The sequence below is a fragment of the Cryptomeria japonica genome, chromosome 6 (assembly GCF_030272615.1).
Source record: "Cryptomeria japonica chromosome 6, Sugi_1.0, whole genome shotgun sequence".
In the NCBI taxonomy this organism is placed as follows: Eukaryota; Viridiplantae; Streptophyta; class Pinopsida; order Cupressales; family Cupressaceae; genus Cryptomeria; species Cryptomeria japonica.
In genome coordinates this window covers 644,306,914-644,316,071 of record NC_081410.1, presented here as the reverse complement: position 1 = coordinate 644,316,071, position 9,158 = coordinate 644,306,914, and positions in this window count along the sequence as shown.

Here is a 9,158-nt window from a genome sequence, read left to right as displayed (position 1 = left end):
TTACAAGGACATACATGGAATAGATCCAACAGTTTGTACCCACCATATCTATATAAAAGAATATTGTTGCCCACTCAAACAACCACAAAGAAGAATCAATACTGCATTAAAAGAAATAGTTAAAGAGGAATCGCAAAAGATGTTAAAAAGGAAAATCCCAGGGTGGTAGAGACGGTGGAAAATCTTTCAGAAGACGAAAAGAAGATCAAAAGAAAAATGATGAAGCGGGTTCCATCCGAAATCAGAAGGGCGATAATTTTTATCGCACGCGCGACCAAAACAATGGTGAACAACGTGGGAGAGGAACATGAAGATATAGACAAGGATCCCTAAGAGGTGGTTTTAGAGGAACTTGTTTCCAGTGTGGTGAAGAAGGGCACAAAGCCTTTGAATGTCCACAACACCAAGGAAGGATGAACATAAGGAATGAAGGCCATGCACAGGTGGCACATGCAGACGAAGAAGCCCAGTCTGAACATTCAGATGATGTTGAAAGGGGAGAGACCCTAGTTTACAGGAAGGTCCTAATGAATGAAGAGAAAGAACCAGATCAAAGGAAGAGTCTATTTTGCACCAGATGCAAATGTCAAGACAAATGTTGTGATGTAATTATTGATAGTGGGAGCACATATAATTTGGTGTCTGAAGAGATGGTCAAAAAATTGAAACTGAAAAGGGAAAGGCATCTACAACCTTACCGGATAGCCTGGTTGCAGAATGACCACAAAGTTTTGGTCAATGAGTTGTGCCTCATAAAATTCAAGATTGGTAGTTACCGGGATGAGATATGGTGTGATATCGTACCAATGGATGCATGCCACGTGCTGTTAGGGAGGTCATGGCAGTTTGATAGGCATGTTGTACATGATGGCCATGATAATACCTACACCCTGACAAATGATGGAGTTCGCCATAAGTTGAAGCCCCTGAAAGAGGTGGAGGAAAAGGAATGTAGCAGTGCAAGAATATGTTTTGTTGATGGGAGAAAATTTATGGAAGGTATGAAACACGAATTTGTGTGTTTTTCTTTAATCCCTGTAATGGATAAAGAAGATACTGAAGAGGTGCCTATAGAGATTTCAGGCTTGTTGAATGAGTTTCAGGATATTGTGTCTGATAATGTACCTAAGGGTTTACCACTTGTGAGGAAGATCAGTCATCAGATTGACTTGATCCCTGGAGCCAGTTTGCTGAATAAGGCATCTCACAGAATGACTCCAACAGAAAATGAAGAGTTGAACAGACAAGTTCAAGAGTTATTGAGGAAAGGATTGATCCGGGAGAGCCTGAGTCCATGTGTGGTACCTGCAGTACTGGCACCAAAGAAGAAAGGGGATTGGAGCATGCGTACGGACTCTAGGGCCATAAATAAGATAATAATAAAATAAAGATTTCCCCTACCAAGGATGGGTGATCTGATGGACTATTTGAGTGGAGCTCAGTACTTCACAAAGATTGATTTGAAGAGTGGATATCATCAGATCCAGATAAGAGAAGGAGATAAGTGGAAGACCGCCTTCAAAACCAAAGAAGGCTTGTACGAGTGGTTAGTCATGCCTTTTGGGCTAACCAATGCGCCAAGCACATTCATGCGGCTCATGAATGAGGTATTGAAAGAATTTTTGGAAATTTTTTTTATTGTCTATCTAGATGATATTTTGATTTTTAGAAGAACATTGGATGAGCATTTAGTTCATAAAGTTTTTGAGAAGTTAAGAGAGGAGAAGTTATTGATTAATCTGAAGAAATGTAGTTTTGTGAAGAAGGAGTTGGTGTAATTGGGGTTTGTTGTCTCAGCAGAAGGTCTTAAGATGGACCTAGAGAAGGTAAAGGCTATTCTGGAATGGCCTACCCCAAGGACTGCTACTAAGGTGAGATCTTTCCATGGGTTGGCTAGTTTTTACAGGAAGTTCATTAGAAACTACAGTAGCATTTATGCACCCCTGACTGAAACAATGAGGGGAGATAGGTAAGAATTCAGGTAGAGTATGAGAGCAGCAAAGATTTTTGATTTGTTGAAGAAGAAGGTGACAGAGCAACCTGTTTTAGAACTTCTAGATTTCAACAAGGTGTTTTAGGTAGATTGTGATGCCAGCGGTAGTGCCATAGGAGTTGTATTGAGCCAAGAACGTAGGCTCATTGCATATTTAAATGAAAAACTAAATGATGCAAATAAGAAATATTATGTTTATGATCAAGAATTTTACGCAATAGTTCAAGCATTAAATAAATGGAGACATTATTTGTTGCCAAAAGAGTTTTTTTTGTATATTGATCATCAAACATTATAGTACTTGAATAGCCAAGGAAAATTGAATTAGAGACATTTGAAATGGGTTGAGTTTATGTAGAGTTATACTTTTATCTTGAAGCACAAGAGTGGGAAGTCTAACAGAGTTGCAGATGCATTAAGTAGAAGGTAAATCATGTTGACAGAGATGCAATTTGAGGTGGTTGGGTTCAATGAACTCAAGACATTGTATCCTGAGGATCCTGATTTTGCAGAAGCTTGGAAAGCTTGCAAGGAACCTGTTACTTTAGACAGGACAAGGTGGTTGGATTTTATAATCTAAGATGGCATGTTGTTTAAGGGAAGCCAGTTGTGCATTCCAAGGAGCTCTATGAGAGAGAATCTGATTAAAGAAAAGCACAGTGGAGGAATGGCAAGACATTTTGGTCGAGATAAGAACATAGCCATCATTAGTGAGCATTATTATTGGCCTTAGTTATTGTAGGATGTGAATAAATTTGTACAGAGTATGTCAAGTGGCGAAAGGAGTGAGTCAGAATACATGGCTATATCAGCCATTACCTGTACTGGAGAGGCCATGGAAGCATATAAGTATGGATTTTGTTCTCGGTCTACCAAGGACACAAAGAGGGAATGATTCAGTTTTTGTGGTTGTTGATAGGTTTTCGAAGATGGCACATTTCATCCCATGCCAAAAGACCCATGATGATGTCCACATTGTTGATTTGTTCTTCAAGGAGGTGGTAAGACTGCATGGTTTGCCAAAAAGTATTATTTCAGATCATGATACCAAGTTTGTTGGATACTTTTGGAGGACCTTGTGGAAGAAGTTGAAGACAACATTAAAGTTCAGTTATGCACACCATCCATAAACTGATGGGCAGACTGAAGTGGTGAGCATGAGTCTGGGTAACCTATTGAGATGTTTAGTAGGAGATAAACCCAAGGGATGCGATTTGATCTTACCACAGGAAGAATTTGCTTACAACAATTCTTTTAATAAGAGCACTAGTAGATCACCATTCCAAATTGTGTATGGAGGCAGTCCAAGGACCGCTCCATAATTGAGGAGGATGGACCAAGAAAAGCATACAAGTGTCAAAGCCGAAGACGTTGCAGAACACATTAGAAATATACATGAAGAGGTGAGAAAGCACATCAATGAGATGAATCTGCAGTATAAGGAAAAGGCAGATCAAAAAAGGAGGCATAAGGAGTTCCAGGTTGGTGACGAGCTGATGGTCCATTTGAGGAAGAAAATATTCCCAGTGGGAACATATAATAAACTTAAAATGAAGAAGTTTGGTCCCTGCAAGGTTTTGAAGAAGCATGATTCAGGGAACGCATACGAGGTAGAGTTGTCGGATGGAATGAATATATCCCCTATGTTTAATATTTCAGATTTAACAGAGTATTATGAAGGTGACACATAGGAGGGACAAGTCATAGAGCCATATACAATTCCCGCACCTACTGCAAAGAAGGAGGAGATTGAAGCAATTCTTGATAGCCGTTTGAAGAGTACCAGAAATAGGCAATAAGAGGAGTATCTAGTGAAATGGAGGGGAAGACCTGTTGAGGATTCTTCATGGTTATCCATGATGGTATGATGAAAGAATAAGTATCCGGTAGAATACTGAGAGGGGAGGGTGAATCGGTATATTGAAAAACTAATACAAAGTTCTTAAGCTCAAACTCAATCAAACAAAGTAAACATATCTTAGTCAAAATCAATATTCTTAGGACTACTTGACATTAACCGGTTTAACTGTTATGACAACTTTTAACAGTAAACACCTTCAGTATTGTAAACATCAACAATGTTTAATCTTAACTCATCATATTCATCTCTCAATGCTTCTACTTAACATGCCTTATCAGAAGTTAACCAAATCAACAAATAAGATCACAACCACAAAAGAATTCACCACTTGACACAAATGTTCATACGTGGAAAACCCATATAGGTAAAAAAAATGGTGAGATGGGACTCACAAGGATAGCTAACTGAACTCTTTCGAAGTTCGCCCTGTTAGGAGCCAAAGCCTATTAGAGGTTTACAATAAGTCATGTTAAGAACTAATTCCAATTAGGAATCACCTAGTTAGGGGATTTACAAATATGCATTGTTAGAAGCACAATACCCCGTTAGGAGTAACCTCACCGGAGGATTTAAGAATCCAAGTTAATGGACCACCTTGTTAGAGGATTTAATGAGTAACCAAGCTTGTTAGAGCTTACTCGGTTAAGGGATTTTACTTCTACTGTAACAAACAACCTTTACAACCTTTACAAACAACCTTTACAAACAACTTCATCGACCTTAAATACAAATCAATTAGGTCAATAACACAACAAAAACCTAATTCTCATCATTGAGATTACAAACAAGTCAGTTCAATCTTGACCATTAGAAATCATGACAATCTCTTCACATTCTTCAAGACAATTCCAACCGCTCCATTGGACTTTGCAACTCATCACACAATGTGCATTAAATGCAATCCATTTTGATCCTTCCCTAGAAAATAAGCAAACATGCCAAACCAATTTGAATTTATCCTCATACGATGATCACACGTGTCTCCATCATTATCGCTCATCAGATAATGAACCAACAAACTTGATCGGTTAGGGTTTAATAGTTGATAGGGTTTACCGGTTACATTACATAGAAAGGTTTGACCCTTTACACCGGTTCAACTCACAACTTTACACACCGGTTAAAACATCTTCTACAACTCTCTTCTTACCAGTTGCTAGCCAATATCAAAAAACAAGAATATCAACAATAACATGAATACCTTTTACCGGTTCAATTGACATCAATGACAACATTCATTAATGCAATCTCTATGCAAAATGCCAATAAACTTAAAATGCCAACAATCTCCCCCTTTGGCATTGATGGCAATACAAATATCAATGCCTCAGATTGCTGCTAAGATTGGTGAATAGGAATCCTGGTTTACATTACCTAGTATTCACCTTGCTCTGTGTGTCTTCAGCCTGTTGCTGGTGAATAGGAATCCTGGTTTACATTACCAAGTATTCACCTTATCAGACACATAATTCTTCTCCGTAATCACATAATTATTCTCCCCCTTTGATAGCAATGCCAAAGTGAAAGTAAAACATGTAATTCTGCTCTCATTGTGCATCATCATCATTCTGCAACTTGATGCTCCCCTTATGGAATACATCCACTCCTTCATCAATCCATATAAGATTCTACAAGTAATTCAAGGACTGATGCAATCAACATCATGTTCAACTAACTTAATGAAGAGGGACAACCCCCAATTGACTTCTAAGATGCTCAAAAGTGGTCTTAGGCAGAGGTTTGGTAAAGATATCTGCAAGTTGCTCCTTGGTAGAAACATGCTCCAAGATAACATCTTTACGTTGAAATTTTTCCCTCAAGAAGTGATATTTCAATTCAATGTGCTTAGTCCTTGCATGCAAAACTGTAAAATCTTTATAGGTTCTGATATTTTCATCTGCAAACCTTCCAAAATGTGCCTCATCCACATAGCTCATGTGCAATTCATATAAGCTACTACATATTCAGCTTCAGCAGTAGATTGCAAAGTGCAACTCTTATTTTTACTACTCCATGAGACTAGCCTTCCTCCTAGAAAGAATGCTCTACCGGTAGTACTCTTCCAATCATCAATATTTCCTTCCTAATTAGCATTTGTGTATGCCTGCAAGTCAAAATATCCACCATATGGATACCATAATCCATAGTCAACAGTACCTTTCATATATCTAAAGATTCTCTTAGTTGCCATCAGATGTGCCTCCTTTGGATTCTTCTATAATCTAGCCACAATACCAACTGCATGGGCAATATCCGGTCAACTATGAACAACATAGTGTAGTTTTCCAATCATTGACTTGAATTCCTTTTCATCTATAGACTTAGATGCATCTTCCTTGGACAATTTACAACATGTAACCATTGGGGTTCCAACTGGTTTATAGTCACTCATACCGAAAGTCTTCAAAACCTCCTCCACATACTTGGATTGAGTAATGAAAATACCATTCTTCATCTACTGTATCTGTAAACCTATGAAATTTTGTATTTGCCTTACTAATGACATCTCAAATTCATTCTTCATTTCATCTGTAGAACAATTACTCATGTCATCATTTCCTCCCCTCTTCTCCTCACAAATCATCCACTTCTCATGCATTGTCACGTTGCCTATACTTCACTGACCAGTATATCATCTCCTTCAGACTTGAGATAAATGTTGTTGTCATCACTGGTTCTAGCAAAGCCTATCTTCATCAGACGAGTATGAAGTCATTCATACCATGCTTTGGGTGCCTGCTTTAATCCATACAAAGCTTTATGCAGTTTGCATACCATGTCTTCCTTATCTGTCCATGCATAACCATCAGGCTTCTCTATCTAAACCTCTTCTTCCAGTATCCCATTCAAGAATGCAGACTTGACATCCATCTGGTATACTTTGAACTTCTTATGAGCTGCAAATGCAATTAGTGTTCTGACACCTTCCAGTCTTGCTACTAGTGCAAAATTTTCTCCATAGTCTTCTCCTTCTTCTTGCGCATAACCTTTGCATACTAATCTTGCCTTATCGCGAACTACAACACCATCTTCATTTAACTTGTTTCTGAATACCCATTTAGTACCTATAACATTCTTGTTTACTGGTCGAGGTACCAGGGTCCAAGTGTTGTTCTTCTCAATTTGTTCCAACTCCTCCTCAATAGCTTTCACCCAATGATCATCACCAAATGCCTCCTTAGCATTTTTGGGTTCAAAGGTGGATATCATGCAAGATTTCTCTTATTCTCCTTCTAGTTAGTACTCCAACATCCTTATCCCCAATTATTTGTTCAGAATTGTGATTCAGTCTCACATACCTAGGAATAACATGATCATTCTCTTCAGGTTCAGATTCTTCATTTTCATCTTCCTCTGAATTTATTTGTTCCGCTTGAACAAGTACATCAAGATTTGCTTTACTGATTTCTTATTTAATAGTTTTAGGTTCTAAAAGAAAAATGCAAGGATCTTTATCCTTCTTCTCAGAACTGGTTCCTTCTGAAATTTCAGGATATTCATCTACACGAACATCAACACTCTCAACAATTATCTGTGTCCGGTTGTTGAAGCATTTATAGGCCTTACTCTTGGTGGAATAGCCAAGAAATATGCCTTCATCACTCTTAGCTTCAAACTTGCTTATGTAGTCACCTCTTTTAATAAAATATTTGCTACCAAATATTTTAAAATAGATAACATCAGGTGATCTCCCATACCAGTACTCATATGGGTTCTTGTCCTTACCTCTTTTTACCAGAACTTGGTTCATTGTGTAGATAGATGTACTTACAACTTCTTTCCAAAAATCTTTTGATACACCTCCTTGTATCAACATAGTTCTAGCAGCTTCAACCACTGACCGGTTGTTTCTCTCTGCTCTACCATTCTACTGTGGTGTCCTTGGTGCAGAAAGTTGCCACTTGATACCATTATCATCACAATATTTAGTGAACTCTGTAGAAGTGAATTCACTGCCTTGATCCATTCTTCGATATTTTATCTTTTTGCCACTCTCTTTCTCAGCTAAGGCTCTGAATGCCTTGAATTTGCCAAAAGCTTCATTCTTATCCTTCAAGAATGTGACCCACATCATCCTTAAACAATCATCAGTGAAGATCATGAAGTATCTGTCACCTTGAATGCTTCTTGTTCTTATTGGTCCACATAGGTCTATATGAACCAAATCTAACAAGTGCTCTGCTGAGAAGGACTTTCTCTTGAAAGTTGAAGAATTCATCTTTCCTAGTTGACATTCTTTACAAAGAGCATTAACCGGTTTGTCTAGCTGAGGAAGACCTCTTACTATCTTGGACTTGCTTACTTTAATAATATTGTCAAAATTTATATGACAAAATCTCCTATGCCAAGGTCAGCTATCATCTATTTTTGCAATCAAATAGTTGCTAGCTTTAGGATTGAGATGAAATAGATTACCTCTAGTTTGTTTCCCAGTTGCAATCAATTCACCTTTGTTGTCAAAGATTTTGCATATACCATTTTTAAACTCCAGTGGGTAACCTTTGTCATTAAGTTGTGCCACACTTAATAGATTGTGCTTTAGGCCTTCAACCCAATAGACATCATTAGCATTGCTCTTCCCATTAAGAGAAATAACTCCCTTACCTTTTACCATACAAGGTGAGTCATTGCCAAATTTGACAATACCACCATCAAATTCTTTCAGGGAAAGAAATTTTCTCCAATCACCGGTCATGTGATGTGAACAACCACTATCAATGATCCAATCATCAGAGTTATCCATTTTGGATACTAGTGCCTTCTGATCTGATACTTCTTCCTTAATTGCTACAAACACAATATCTTCACTAACATCATCATCAAATTCATCATCAATAATACCACTGCCAATAGCTACAAGACAATATCTTTTGCCTTTACCCTTGTATTTCTTAAATTTGTCTCACTTGTAATAATTTTCACCATTAGGGAAGTTTGCTGCTATATGACCAATCTTGTTGCATGCAAAACATTTTAAAGGTAGCTTGCCTCTATATTTACCAGTGCCTCTAGGCAGTCGTTTTGCCAACAATGCCTCAAGTTCCACTGAGTTGTCTTCATCATTAGCATCTCTGCTGGATCTAGATTCATAGCTATTGTTGGTATCTCTACTTCTTCTCACAGATGGGTTAGAGACAGAAGTTTTGAATGCAGATTCTGATTTCTGTACACTACCATCATAGCCATTTAGTTCAAAAGCAATAAGTTTGCCAATAATAGAGTCAAGAGTTACCTTTGTCTTGTCAATAGATTTTATCTCCTGAATAGCTGCTACTCAGATAGCATAGACCGGTAGCAAGGTTC